At 40.9% G+C, this 14,827-nt stretch overlaps 1 long non-coding RNA gene across 1 annotated transcript in view; it reads right to left on the bottom strand.

Annotated features, from left to right (window-relative positions):
• Positions 1 to 4,761: 4,761 nt before the first annotated feature.
• The window catches only part of LOC122573772, a 31,030-nt gene continuing 20,964 nt past the window's right edge, over positions 4,762 to 14,827 (bottom strand). Inside the window, exon 4 of the long non-coding RNA XR_006318821.1 lies at positions 4,762 to 5,875. This is a non-coding gene — a long non-coding RNA (uncharacterized LOC122573772). The remainder of the gene's footprint in view (positions 5,876 to 14,827) is intronic.

Genomic DNA, 14,827 nt, shown 5'->3' with positions numbered 1-14,827 from the left:
AGGTACAGGTAACGGGATAAGTGGATTTGGTTTTCGATTAAACGATAAACATATGCTCCGAAATGAATATTCCGTGTTATAAATATTAACGTTACAAGAGAATTTGTGCAATTTATTTTGGGAGAAGAACGTGAACGTTGTAGTACCACGCCAGATTAATTTATTTATAATTGACGAGAATTGATTGTAATTTACTTTCAAATAAAAAAAAAAAAAATTTTTAACTGTCACTCTGTTGGATTCACGTAATAAACTCTGCCAGTATATCTAAAGTCTGAATTTTTCTTACCTTGCTCGTGAGACGTTTAAACTTACGCGAAATCATTCGAACGACGCGAGGAAACGACCAGTGATTTTCTTCATTTCACCGCTCCCTGTGTCTTCGACGTGACAACGCTAACTCGCGATTGGCCCCGTAAATTAACATCGCGCGGAAGAACTGCCGCGCAAATCGATGGAACAGCGTCTTTGAATTCTTTCGAAATCCAAAATCCCGCAAGTCGCGAGTTCCATTCTCCTCCTGCGACGATAAGCAATTTCCAAGTATCGCGCGCTCTTCGTACCTGTGCTCTTTCATTAACGAGAGTAATTCGAGTCGCTCGAGCTTACCTCGTTCTTGGTATCGCGCGATAAATTAGCCGGATAAACACAGTGAAATCCGGCCAGTGGCAATTTGGATACGTGCAATAAGTTGGCAAGTGTGGAGCGGCCGCCTGTACGTACGTAAATTCGAGGGCCCAGAAGCCACGGAACGCGTTTATGGCGCAACGTGTCGGCCCACGGAACAGTTTCGATGGCTGTATCTCGTTAAACTAATTCAAATTGCCCTGCTCCGCCCTGTAAATGACGCAACGAGTGCGCGCTACTGGATTTTTGCCACGGTAAATTGTCAAGCCCAACTACCCGCTCGCGTAGAATCGCGGTCGTCATACTGAATTTACCTTTATACGACGTTTCGCTATTGTTCGAATAATCGATTAATCGAATAATCAATTGAAAATTGGCAATTGAATTTTGAAAATGGCTGGAATTTTGTCGCCTCGAGGTTTCCGCGTCAGTAACCGCGAATCCCTGAAATCTGGCTACTTTGAACGTTGATGTCGAATGTTTTACAGTTTACAGAGGTGTAATATTTTGGAATTTTCCACAGTTACAAAGGAAATGCTTCGATGTTGAATATTCGACGAACTGGGATATACGTCAGATGCTGCTGTTAGAAACATTGGTATTTTAAATTTGCATATTTGAAGTTTGTTTTCTGAATCCAAATATTCCAAGTTTTAGCGTTTGGAATTGAAGTTAAGTTTGTCAGGTGGCAACGAGATTTAATTAATTCGATTTCGATCAACGTATTTGAACTTTTCTTTTGCTTTCACCGTGCGCGATAAGTTGCAAACAGTTTTCGCATATCATAGTTGACTATAAAATTTACCTTTGGAGACGCGGTCAAATAAAACGTTACGTTGGGATGAAATATTTCAATTTATAGTCGCAATGTCCTATCTCTATTAATTGCAAGGCATCGCTTTTAATTTAATTGAAAAACAAAGAAAGCCATTATTAACGTTCGATTAAAACGAAACGAAACAGCCACGTGAAAGTTAACGTGAATTTTCGCCGGGTCGGGCAGATTGCAGGTACCGAGCCATAAAGCCAAGCCCGCATATTGGATTTTAATTAATATGAACGGAAATCGTTATCCGCAAATGTGAAACATTGATTAATAACTTTGCTTTTTCCCTCATAACCGGTCTCTCTCGTCATTGCCATGAATTATCGTTGATTTAATATGTATTCATGAATACTCTCATCTTCGATCAATTCCAAACTTACAATTTAAATGATGCAAAATAAAATATAATATTCCACATAAATAATTCAAGATAAATCAAAAATTTCCAAATCAAATTGTTCGTCTATAAAAGGCATCCGCGCACGCTAATTAAAACGAGAAAATCGTTTGCCACATCGAAGGTAAAAATTCCTGTTTTGTAAATATAATTTCAACTGTTATTTCTATCCGCGATCAGCCACTGCTTACCAGACGCACGTGTCAAACTTGAACGATCCTCCCTCGATACGTTCAATCGAAATCAATCTATCAGATTATCCGAAAAGTTTCTTTCGTTTTATAAGGAAATATTAGATGCGCAACATCTTTTCTTTTATTTTTATATTATATTATTTTATATTATATTATTTTATATTATATATTATTATATTATATATTATTATATATTATTTTTATATTATTTATCGAATCATGGCACGATTCATTTTGTAGCAACAGAACAAAGTTCAATAAAGTATCATAATTATTCGATAAAATAATACAAGAGAGAAAATATCGTGCGTCTATTATTTCCTTATAAAACGAAAGGAACTTTTCGGACCGCCTGATATTTATTATTCTAAAAGACACCTACGTTGATTAATAGGAGAGAGGGATTTTCAGAGTGCAATATAAAATTATCACGAAACGGAGAAGCTACTATAATCTACGATAATCTTATATAATTCTCTAAAAGGGCGAGAAAACAACAGGGAAAAAGAAACAAACGAGAGAGTTGGAAAAATGTTAGGAAAGTAAGCGACGAAGAAGATTCGGTTGGCCATGGCATATCTGAATCTAGTCGAAGCTTTATTTTCCCCCTAGGTTGATGGCGGGGTTGAAGGGGTGGCGCAGAGCCAAACAACGGGGGTGGTTTTCCCGCCGGCGTCTAGACGCCGCGGCGCCTGTTCTCAGGCATCAGCTGCTTACGGAAGTACGGTCGATGCTTGAAATTTGCTTTTTTTTCCCTCTCTTTCTTTCTCTCTCTGTTTCTTCCGCATCCGCCCCCTTCTACTCTTCTTTTTTCCTCGTTCAACGATACTCTATCCTGTTCGCTTCTATACAGTTCGTGCTCCTTCGTTAACAATTTCAATCGAGCCTTTCCGTTATTAAAGAAACGATGGAGCGAAGCCGTGGTTACGGAAGGATGGAAAGGATGGAAAAAAAGTTGAACGATAAGCCGACGCGAGAGCTTCCACGGAATGATAAAGGACGTTCGGGGGCTTATCGGGGACGAAAGTTTATTAAAATCGTGCGCCTTTTTTCGAAGCTTGTTGAGAAACACCGACGCGCCGGTTGATGGCTGAACGTGCAGGCAAATCGAGTGATCGATGATTTTTCTCGTCTTGTCCCTTTGCGGCTCGAATGGAACGAGCGTGTGATTAATCGACGAAGATGGAGGGTAGTTGCGCGTCCTATTCCATTCTACTTTGATAAAGCACAATTATTTTTCCAATTGTGTTTCCGCTTTTTAATCCGATCTCCTCGATCTTTCACTCGTATTTATCCGTTACTTAATTCGTTTATTTAAGCCGAACTTATTCGTCGGTCAACAAGCGACGAAAAGCCGCAGGTAAATATCTTCGTTGAAATAACTTCGAACGATATCAACGCTTCCCCTTGCTTTTCATGGTACTTGATCTGACCTGAGTCGTCGCTCGAAAAGCAACGAGAACTTCCGAATAAATCTTCAAACTATTCGACGAAAAACGCGTGAGAAGGGAGACGCGCGAATGGTAGCGAAAGAAATGCAGGAAGACAGGAAAGGAGAACGAAGGAGTACCATTTAAGATCGTGACGTCGATATCTCGTGGTGTGACAGCCACCGGGCGATACAAGCGTGAAATAAAATTTCCCAGCAATCAGCCACGCGACGGTGCACCATGTGCACGGGCATTTGCGCGCGGTCACCCGATCTGGTCAGCGTCGATCTCAAGAGAAGGGTTGCACAATGAAATTTTGTTGGCGCGTCAGATCGGCGATAGAGTCTGTCTATTCCGGTGCAAAGGACGACGTGGCGTTGCTCCTTTCGTTCTTCCTTCCATTCGACGCTAGCTTGATCTCGTCGTCGAAATCGCGTCCAATTTCCGCGGCCAGAGAAGAAGAGGGTGCAGCAAGACGCGAGGGCGACGGCGAGGGTGAGACGCAAATACGCGTATGGCCCTGTCGTCGTATCCGGGGAGCGGATTTTAATCAGTCGATGGCTCATGCGAATTAGAATGGACTAAGGACGGATCGATTTTTAATCTCTGTAAGAGACTCGGGGGAACGCGCGTGTTACATTCCACTCGGCGAATGTTACCGCGTCACGATTTCAGAGTTCGATCATTATCGCGCATAATTTTATATTTAGACACGAAACTTTATTTTCTACTACTCTCGGCCTTGAAAAAGTCATTGGCGCGTGCTTGCGGTTATAAAATCGCATTTTTAGTAAAATTAGTCGTTAGAACGATACCACGTGAGCACGATCTTCCGGCCTGATTTCCTTCGGTTAATTTCTTTTTTTATATACATATATACATAGAGCTACCGTACGATAATGTTCGAGTAGGGAATTAAATACGTACTTGTATAACTCGAATAAACCGATTCAAGAATGGATGGTTAAGCGGATCTATTTGAGAAATTGTGAGACGAGTTACAATACGCGGAAGAATAAACCAAGAGTGGCAAAAAGTCGAAGAAACGGTTATGGCAACTATTAGAAGGAAGTTGCAAAACAGTTACAGCAGGAATATTTAAAAAAGAATAGAAGAATCGACAGGGTATGAAAATTAGATGAAGCGGTGACGTCTGAGAGATGAAAAACGAATATAAAATACTTTCTTAGGATTTCTACACATTTGTTTGATTTACATATTGTTTAAATGACAAGCAATCGACAAATACTATTTTATTTCGTAATAAAATATCGTCCCATCCAAAGTTTTGTTTATTTAAGGGATCACGGTGATAGTTGGATGGATTCGTAGAGGTGTTTATCGCATTGAATAAATTCGAGGTTTTCGACGTTCTACGTATCGCAGAGGGATTTCTTTAGCGATTTGGGAAGTACGGCCAGATTTGCTGGGGTTTCAATTTCTTCGCGATAAAGTCGATATACGTTGAAGAGTCAGAGGACATTGATGGCATCTGTCGCAGCGAGGTGGAAATATTCTCTTTACGAGTTATTATATAATTCCTGAGTATGGTTAATGTTAATTACGTTTAAAACGACTTGCATCCAAATTTTATTAAGATGTCCGGTGACCATGGACAGGTGTGTACACGTAGCAAAGCGATACGTCAAAGTCATGTAACGTAATTACAATACTTCGAATACTTAAAATACTCGCGAAACCTATTCAGCTATTTCCTTCTCCTTTCTACTATTTTCCTCGTCCCTTTACTTTTCCTACCCTTTGTCTCCGCACGATCATTCTTCCGGTTAATTCTACTTCTCTCTCAATTCCTCAGCATTCTTCTACGAGACCTTCCACCGTTTCCTCCCCTCTTCCAACGTAACTTTACCTTATTAATTCATTCCTTTTCCACTATATTCTTCGGCTACTCTGCTTCGCTTTCCTTTCTTAATACTCTGCATTTCCCGCGGTACCTTCCTTTTACTATTCTGTCGTATCGTGTCCCTGTTCTGTCCTTTCAATTTGCGCTAGGTGTTCGGGTCTCTCGTATGCGTTGCTCCGAGTTCCTTTGATTCCCTCACCGTCCTTCTCCACATCGTATCCTTTTCTTTCTTCTTCCCATCTGCAGCCTCTCGAGGCCGTTTTTTTCCAGCATTCGAGCACCGTCTCGTTTGTGTCCCTTGCCCTCGATTTCTCTTCATACCTTATTACTACGGTTCTTTCGCCCGTTTCTATTTCTCGACTTGTTCACTTTTGTTCCTTTCATCATTATATACGAGGGTGTGTTAGCTCTAGTCTAAGCTCGGGACACACCTTGTGCACCTTGCCCGCAGGATTTTATATTTACCTGCGAGCGAGAAGGTTGCTGTGCGCGATATTTTCGTTGTCTCTTCCGGAGATGGGTAGCCAAGTCGTCAGCCTGTGAGCAGAGGTTTTGAAAATTAGTGGTGCGCTCTAACGACGATTCTTGTGGCTTTTGAAAGAGTTCGGGTATTATCTCGTCCAAGTTTAAAGAATTATATTTATATTCTAAGGAAAAATGTTATCTCTAGCCCGTGATATCATCGTATCGAGGTATACGATCTACATGTACGTCGATCTCATCGTACGTCTCCACCTACGTCATTCAACGTACATCTACGATCGTGTGGGCGACATCATCGACGATTGCACGCGATTGTAGGTGTACGTCTAACGACGAATCGTGCAAATAACGTCATCGATGATCGTACACCGTTGTATGTTGTACGTTGAACAACGTAGATCCAGGTTGTATGACGAGATTGATATACACGTAGATTGAGATTGTACGACGAGACTGACGTGTACACGTGGATCGTACACCTTGACACGATGATGTGACGTAGAGATTATATTTATTTTTAGATAGAGAATACATTTTTCATGGGTTATAAATAAAAACCTTAAACGTATACTTTGATATGATGATCTCATCTACAAGATCGTCGTAGCTGTACGTCGAGTGATATAGTTGGAGATAGTACGACCTACGATGACGTAGATTCACGATTGTACGTTGAAATGAATACGAATTGGAAATAGGACCTAGCGAGTTTATTCGTACATTTTGACACGATGATGCCGATCATCCTCGCTAACTTGCTCGGCTATAAAAAGAAGCAATACAAATAACTACCGCACATCCTCTCGCCATCGAGTGCCGGTGTTCTATTTTTTATTTTCCCGTTTATCGCAACGAAATCTTAACTTTATATCACTTCGGAATAACGCGATCGAACGACCGCGTTACCATCCACGTGGTATCGTTGCATCGAAAACTCCTAACCGACGAAAGACCTTTCCTATATTTACGTATTGTACGTAGTAAATTCAGAACAAAAGAAGAAAGAAAAATACAAATAATTTATAACATCTATAATATTCATGGAACTAAATAACAATCGTATATCGATGCTCGTAGGTGTATTAAACATTTATTTGTTAATTCCGGAATCTTAAAATCTTCATAATTCTAAGCAATTTAATCAACAAGCGATTAAATTAGCGACATGATCGTACCCTAATTCGTTGGTAGAAGAGTATTTTTTTTAGAACACGTGTTAGAACAAAGATATACGTCCGTTCCAAGCACGATTGGTATTGTTAAGCTGATTTGAATTACCGATAGCAGCGTTAGATACGCGTGAAATACAGGCTCCTCTGTAATCTCCTGGAGAATTTCCACATTTAATCCTATCCTTGCGTAAAATGCTCTCGTTCTTACGAATACGAGTACACAACGGGACACCCTGTATATAGCGAACGATCGAAAAGTTCGCGACGGATATCACAGCGAGGGTTCGATCGTGCGGGACCCTCGTCAAATTTCTCATAAAATTCTCAGACAGAAAATTACTTCTTCTTGTCGGTTCCTCCAGTTGTTGGAAGGGTGAGGAAAGGGCGGTTGGGCGATCTCGATCGCTCCGCTCTACGAACGGGCCAATTTCAACGTCGACGCATTAATCCATGCGTTGGCTTTCGTTCGCCGCCGTTTTGTTCCAACTTTCGTCAAACGGTGGCGCGGCTTCCACGTTATCCAAAGTGGCCCGTAAAATGCTGCGGGTGCGACATCGGCGTAAAACAATTCCCCACGGGTGTGCCGTGTAGATTAAAGGACATAAAACTTGGCGAAAGCGTAATAAACTCTCCTCTTCCTTTTTTCTTTTCTTCCTCTTCGCCTGCTCTTTTCTCTTCCGATTTCTCTTCCTTTTTTCTTTCGGACATCCCGCGTTCCTCTTTGTTCCCGCTCTTCAAACTCTCCCAGAGCTCGTCTCATCGTCCAGAAGCTACTTTCTTCTTCGCTCTTTTCGTCTCTCTCGCGGTTTCTTCGATGCAACGCGAAGATTACCGTAACTCCTTTTTCCACGTCTCGCGCAACGTGCGCTTACTGCGCGTTTGCGCTGCAATTTCTGGTCCCTTAACGAAATCCGGGCCAAATTCGTATCTTTGAAACAGATTATCATGGCACTAGGTTGCAAGCTTGCGACGTGTTGCAGCGTGTTGTGTGTTTGTTTTCTGGATAATCTATTCGCTGTGAGGGGAATAGACGGATAAAGTATGTGAAATTCTCATGCCTGGCCATTGGTGGTTTTGCAGAGAGGAATGTTGGATATAGCGTTTGGACGAGGTCTTAGAAATGGACAATAAGCGGAGAAAAAAATAGGACGACAAATTTGAATTTTGCCAATTAATTGGTATAACGTGCCTGTAGTGCAAATCTAAGGATGTGCAAATAAATTCTGCATGCTGTTAAGGCAGTTCCAGAAATCGAAACGCTTTGGACTACTCGATTCTGTTCAGGTTCTCTCAACAAAATCTACTTCGTAGAATTATACTTCTCCTTTATAATTCCCGCGAATAATTGTCACAATTTTTCGTCCGGTACTTTCATCTTTCGACTACTCAGCTGGAATTCTTTCAACAAAATTTAATCCACACAACTGTATAGTCTCCGACGTATAATTATTATAATTCTCGCGAATAATTTCCACAATTTCTCGTCGTCTATTCCCAGCTCTATAGAGATACAAAATTCTAATCGATTAATTATTTCCATAACAAGCTGCGCCAATTATCTACGCTAACGAGTATGTTGAATGAAACTACACGAGGAGCGGTGAATATACGAAAGAAAAAAAAAAAAGAAAAGAAAAGAAAAAAGGAAGAAAAATCGAAGTACCCACTCAAAGAGTTACGCTGATGTAAACGGCGTACGTAGTGCGTCGAATAACGAGGTGCATTAGCGTCGCGACATTATTGCCAAGTTTCAGAAACTCTTAAGAGCCTACCGTCCGCGTGCGTTCGAGCGGATCTACGAGCGCACCCAGCGATATCGTAATTCCGCGGCGCGTCGTATTTCCTGAAATTTCTTTTTCATCTACGACCTACGAGTGCGCGTTTTGCAACCCTAGTTGCTGTAAAGCGACGAACATACTATTGGGTTGGCAACTAAGTGATTGCGGATTTTGTCCATATCACCTAATGACAAAATCCGCAATTACTTAGTTGCCAACGCAATACTATATAAATTTCACGATTTAACATTAGAACTACCACACCAGTCAAATCGACTGGTTTTACAATTTTATTTTAAAATTCCTACTTCGTGTTATATTTTCTTTTCCCAATGATGTAATGACTTTCGCGACGATAACTAAAAGAATAATATAATGAATTTTATTTTATTTTTTATGTATTCAAACTCAAAATAATTTTGTATCTAATAATTTGAAAACGACTGGTTCTATAATTTTATAAATTTGTCAAGCCTCGTTTAGGGATGATGGTCCCAGATGGATTAATAATACGAAAAATGTACTGTATAACATGGAATTTCTTCCGTAAGAAAGTAATAAATCGATAAATATAAAAATGTTCTATTGTTAGGTATTTTTAAAAGACATTTTAAAGTCATTTTCACTGGTTTTGGTAGAAATAGCTTCGTGTTAACTATCGGTAGTTCTAGTGTTAAATATCATCGTAGCTGTCGTTACATCGAGTTCAAGATTTTTGCAAAATGATGTATTTACACAGGTTACACAGACGGAGGAGAATAGCCAATTACGCGCAATGGTGTACTTAACATAAAATAGCGCAATTGTTAAACTCCGTTTGACTCGTTAAAAACTATTCAACGAATTTGTTAATTTATTTACATACTTTTCAATTATTAAATTCTAAATTGTTAAAATCTGACAAATGTGTATCTCTGAAGCGGCTAGTTCGTCGGTCGTTACGAACGTTAAGAATAATAAAACGATCTTTCGCTCGTTTTCTATGAAAATGTAACAATACTCCATATTCGAGTATTTGTTTCGTATCGCAATTTCAACGATTTCCGCTCCTTTAACGTTAGTTCAATATCGAAAATTGTTCACAACGTTACGAGTATAAAAGAGCGGCCTTAAATTCAACGTGAATGTACGACATTCGCGGAACACTTTGGAAGAAGTTGCGTTGCGATTCGTTTCGTAAGAACGACGCTCGAGAAACAAAATCGTATTCCATATCTGACTACCTGCCTTTAGCCATAGAAATAAAATAAAAAGGGGAAAACGTTGAAAGCACTCGCGAAATTTAATGACTCGACGCTGGTCCGGATAGATGGCACATAGTTCTAGGCCACTAAATCCGTCACGGCGTGGCGCCGAAATAAAAAGCGTCGCTCGACGCTTTACGACGCTCTTGCACGCGGTTTGCCGACGAGGAAATTGCCACTTTTCCAGCCACCGGCACTTCGGATAGCCGATTGAATGCCTATTGTCGTTTCGTGGCGAGAGATTAAGGACAGAGTTGCCACGGAGGAACAGCGAGTTCGCGTGGCTGATGGTTTGTTCGTTAACGCCGACCAATTACGAGATATTCTAGGGGATTTCGACGGGGTGACTTGTTATCATTTTTCTTGCAAGACTGGCAGCGAACGCGTTTGTTTTTCCAAAGAGGTTTAATCGAAGGACGAGGGTGATTTTTTCAGAATTTTCGCCACAAAGATTTTTTGGAATTTCAGTGGCAAAATTCTGAACAAATTGAGTTCGTACACGTATTTTAAAGGGAATGATAAGAATTATCTTTTCTTTTAAGTGATATTCAGCGGCAAAGCGTGAAAAAAGAATTTGGTAGGAGATAAAATTTAATTACAAGAATTTCGAGTGTTCAGCAAATGATTACCAAAGAATATTAAACGCTTCTTTTTCTTGTTACTTTTACAAAATTAGTTAGCGACGTTACGCGAGGTTCTTCCGCGGTTCCGCAGCCCGGAAGTGAAGTAGTCGGACACGAAGATCCGATTACAGAGTTGCTGTAAGCCTGGAAGCACAGTTTCGTAGTGGCACTAAATACTCGTCGCTTTATGGACACTCGACCATGTCGAGGAGCCGTACGACGTCGAGATAGTCCTCTGTTAATATTCCTACCTTGTAGCTCCGTGTGTTTAGCTCCGACCAACGAAGGAAAGAACTTCGTTGTTCGTTTGAGCGGGTAAACTTCCTCCTACAGGCGGCTTTTCTTTTTTCCTTATCGACTAGCGCTACTCGCGTTAATAAGGAAAAAGCGATCAAATGTTAGGAAGCGTATTTTGTCCACTTTGAAAAAAGAAAAAACTGTTACTTTCTTAACGGTATTTAACGGTATCGTTGCAAGAATTTCTCAATTTCCACGTTTCTAAATAATTTCTATAAATTTGCGATGACGAAGATAGAAGAATTACTCGTTGAAAAGAATGCATCGAAATGTATCACGTGGAAATGAATTAGCCAGTTGGCTGTTTTTGACGAGTACACTCGTCATGAAGAAATTTCAATATTCCGCGTTACGACGAGTATACTTGTCTTTCGTAAAAAGTAGTTAAAATTGACTGTAATTTACTGCAATTTAGTAATAGCGAAATTAGAAAATTCGTTACAGCTTCATTCTATGTTATAACAGCCAGACGTACTCTGTATTCGGCGAGTGTACCCGGCATCGCCTATCTTTTGCTACGCATTTTAGGTACACAATTTTTACAACAGTTAACCCATTTGCATCTGTTTAAGGGGCCATTTGAAGGCATCAAGTGACGATTGGTCCTCATCGCCGCGCGCGGTCGGTCGTAGATGCAGTAAATGACATCCGAATTCTTCATGAAGTTTATCGAGAATTTACTGTTCAAAACGATTGGTAGACGATGTTACCTCGCAAACATGGCATCTTACATTCTTTATAACAGAGGAAAAAAGTAAAAATTATTTACATTAAAATGGAAATTACGCAGATCGCGTAATAATTCGCGCTTGGATGCAAATGGGTGTTAACTGGTTAAATCGATAGGATATTTCGAAGAAACTGCGCGTCTCCAGCATCCATCAACGAATAAAATATTAACTTTTATTCGAAAAAATATCACTAAAATTTTATTCGCAGGAATACGTTTCATAGGCACCGATTTCGATACTCGCATTCTGTAGTCACACCGCGCAATAATTCACTTATCCAACTTGTAGATTTCCTTCATCACGGAAGGTGCTTCGGTAGAACACGAAGAGCGAGAAAAAGGCCGTCGAACTCTTTAGAATTTCGACATGGGACTATTTCGTAGACAACAGCAGATCCTCGTGCGGCTCGAGTGCCTCGTCAGAATTTCGACCACGTGTGAAACAATGGTCGTTATCGTGGTGTTCGTGTTCGATTGTGCTCGGCGATCGGAGCTCAGTGGCCCCGAAAGAGGACCGGCGGAAAGGGTGCACTAGAGCTTGCGCAAGTCTTAAAGCACAGCTCCGAACGCCAGTTCTAAACGTTCGTCTGCGTTTCGCGGATATTCTGCCGGTTTGTGCGGTCTTTGACGATCGACATTTTCATTTTCATTTTCATCGATCGATCGCAGTTTCCCGGCAAACGATCGCTGTATATATCTTTCGCAAGAATTAGAGTAATAAAAAGTAATTCTCAATAGCGTAAAAAAATTGCTGTTACGCGATCTTATTTTCCCTTCGGAAAGTAAGAAAGCTATAGGAAAGAGGAAAGATAAAAAGGAGATTCCAGGGTTACGTTTATGTAAACGACGTAATAATGCCGCCGATATTGTGTCATTAAAGAAAACTTGATCTTTTATCGAAGCATAATTTTTATACCTTCTTCCTCCATTCCTTCTTGCAATCCCCGTATTATCGTTACCATCGTTCCATCATATTTCTCTGCACGCGTCGTCGAACAAATAATCGTCTTTCTGTTCGTCTAAATTCCAATCTCTGTTCTTCGTCGTCGCAGATTATCGAGATAGCTAAACTAGATTTTGTTTTCTCGCTGAATTTCTACGAGACCTATTTATATCATATATACGTATATATAGGGATATATTGAACTTTAATTTTGTTTCTCGCTTGGTAAATAGCCGATATTCCGATGCAACAGCGGCTTAGTTCCCACTACCGCGGCTTGCACCGATTCGAATTTCTGGCGTATTCAGCTAGCCGCAAGCTTAACGAGGGCATCGAGCTCGTTACTAGCCCGATAATTAGACGCTAGTCGGCATCTGATTACGCTCGTCACCTCGTTTCAAAATTTCCACGGCTCCTCCGAGACGGCGCCGCTAGATAAACAAGAGGATCGAGCTTCTCGATGGCGATATCAGCGGCTAAGATATTCTCGCAGCGATACACGCGATTATCGAGTGGAAAAATAGACGAAAGCGGGGTTAATGCGAATGACCGTTTTTACGTCGACCCGATTACGCATCTCTTTGGTACATTTTGTATTGCAAACTATAGAATAACTTTTGTCGTTAATTCGATCGATTCATAGATAAAAACATAGATTGGAACGTCGACGATCAAACGAAATTCTTAATTATCTGAAATCTAAAGTTACAGCGTACGTCGACCCTGGGGATATTTAATCCTCGCAGTACGGCCATTTCCGGTTTTCATTGTCCCGAAGGATTTTGGGAAACCGCCACGTATATATCTCAGACTTACAACCATCCGCGAATTCCCAAATTCCCATAGCAAACCGAACCATAAATCCGCGCCGAATAAACCGACATACCTGAACGTGGGCTTCTTAATCTGTAAAAATTGCATAAATGTGACATTATCGTGGCAGTTCGTTCGTTTGACGTACAGACAAATGTTTTTCTTTTTTTTTCTCTCTCTTTTCCCTTCTCATTTCCACGTAACTCGAAATTAATATTCTGTTTCGACAAATATCATCGAAATATACAGGGTGTTCCAAATCTCGATCGACAAACTTTGTTAACGCGTTTGGAAGGTGACATTTTGGACGGAAGATGATGCACTCACCGTGGGTCGATTCGTTCTGTTTCACTTCTCATGCAGGCTGATTCTTTCTATCGTTGGACAGTAGAGGTATAAAGCAAATCATTCTTCTTGTTATCATCGAGAAAACAGACGAATATTAAAATATTCTTTGGGAATTTCTTAACGAAAAATATTTCTTGATTTATCGTAACACGAAGAAAAGTTTCGAAAACTTTTTCACGCCATTGTATTTCAAAATGTAGAGAAAGGATAATCGAAGGGTTAATTTTCTTTTATTTCCCTTTTCCTTTCTTTTTTCCTGCTCTTCCCTTCGTTTTCTCTTATTTATCATTCCTTCCTTCCTTTCGATGTCCCTTCCTCTCGCTCTTTCTTTTCCCTTACCTCCCCTTCACCCTTCTCGCTCCTTCCTTGCCTTCCTTTTCCTTGCATTCCTTCCTTCCTTTCAATGTCCTTTCCTTTTCCTTTCTTTTCCCTTACCTCCTCTTCCCCCTTCTCGCTATTTCCCTTTCTCCCTTATCCTCGCATTCCTTCTTCCACTTTTCCTTTCTTTCTTTCAATTTCCCTTGCTCTCCCCTTTTCTCCTCCCCATTCCAGTGCCCTTCCTTACCTTCCACCATATGCATAATATCTCTGTCGAATCCAAAAAAGGAAAAGAAAAAAAGAATTCGTCCACATAGAGGAGCAGCGTGTTCCACGAGTCGACTAACATGAATGTCGAAAATAAAAGGGGGAAACGAACGAAGAAGGGTTGCGTACGACATCTACACCATCGTGTTCGTGTATTCTCGCATACCGGTAAGATTCATCGGTGCGGATTCGCGGCACTTACACGCGCGCGTTCGGAGAGGTTACTCGCGCGGTCTATGGAAGCGAAAAGAGGGTTGAGAGGTCTCGTCGTAAAGACGTCGCAGGCTGGGAATATCACGTGCGAAGCTAACATGTCCCCCGGGAACAGCAAGGGTGTCTCCTATGTGTACATAGCCGGTATCCAGGGACGCGTGCACGATCAACTTCCTTTTTCAGAGACTTGGCGACTCACACTGCGCGTATCCTGTGCACGCACAAGCTGCACCGAGCGACTCAGGTCGTCTATTATCTAT

This window comes from Bombus pyrosoma, linkage group LG12 (genome assembly GCF_014825855.1).
Source record: "Bombus pyrosoma isolate SC7728 linkage group LG12, ASM1482585v1, whole genome shotgun sequence".
In the NCBI taxonomy this organism is placed as follows: Eukaryota; Metazoa; Arthropoda; class Insecta; order Hymenoptera; family Apidae; genus Bombus; species Bombus pyrosoma.
Note: the sequence above shows the minus strand (reverse complement) of the source record. Positions and strands in the feature narration are given on the sequence as shown.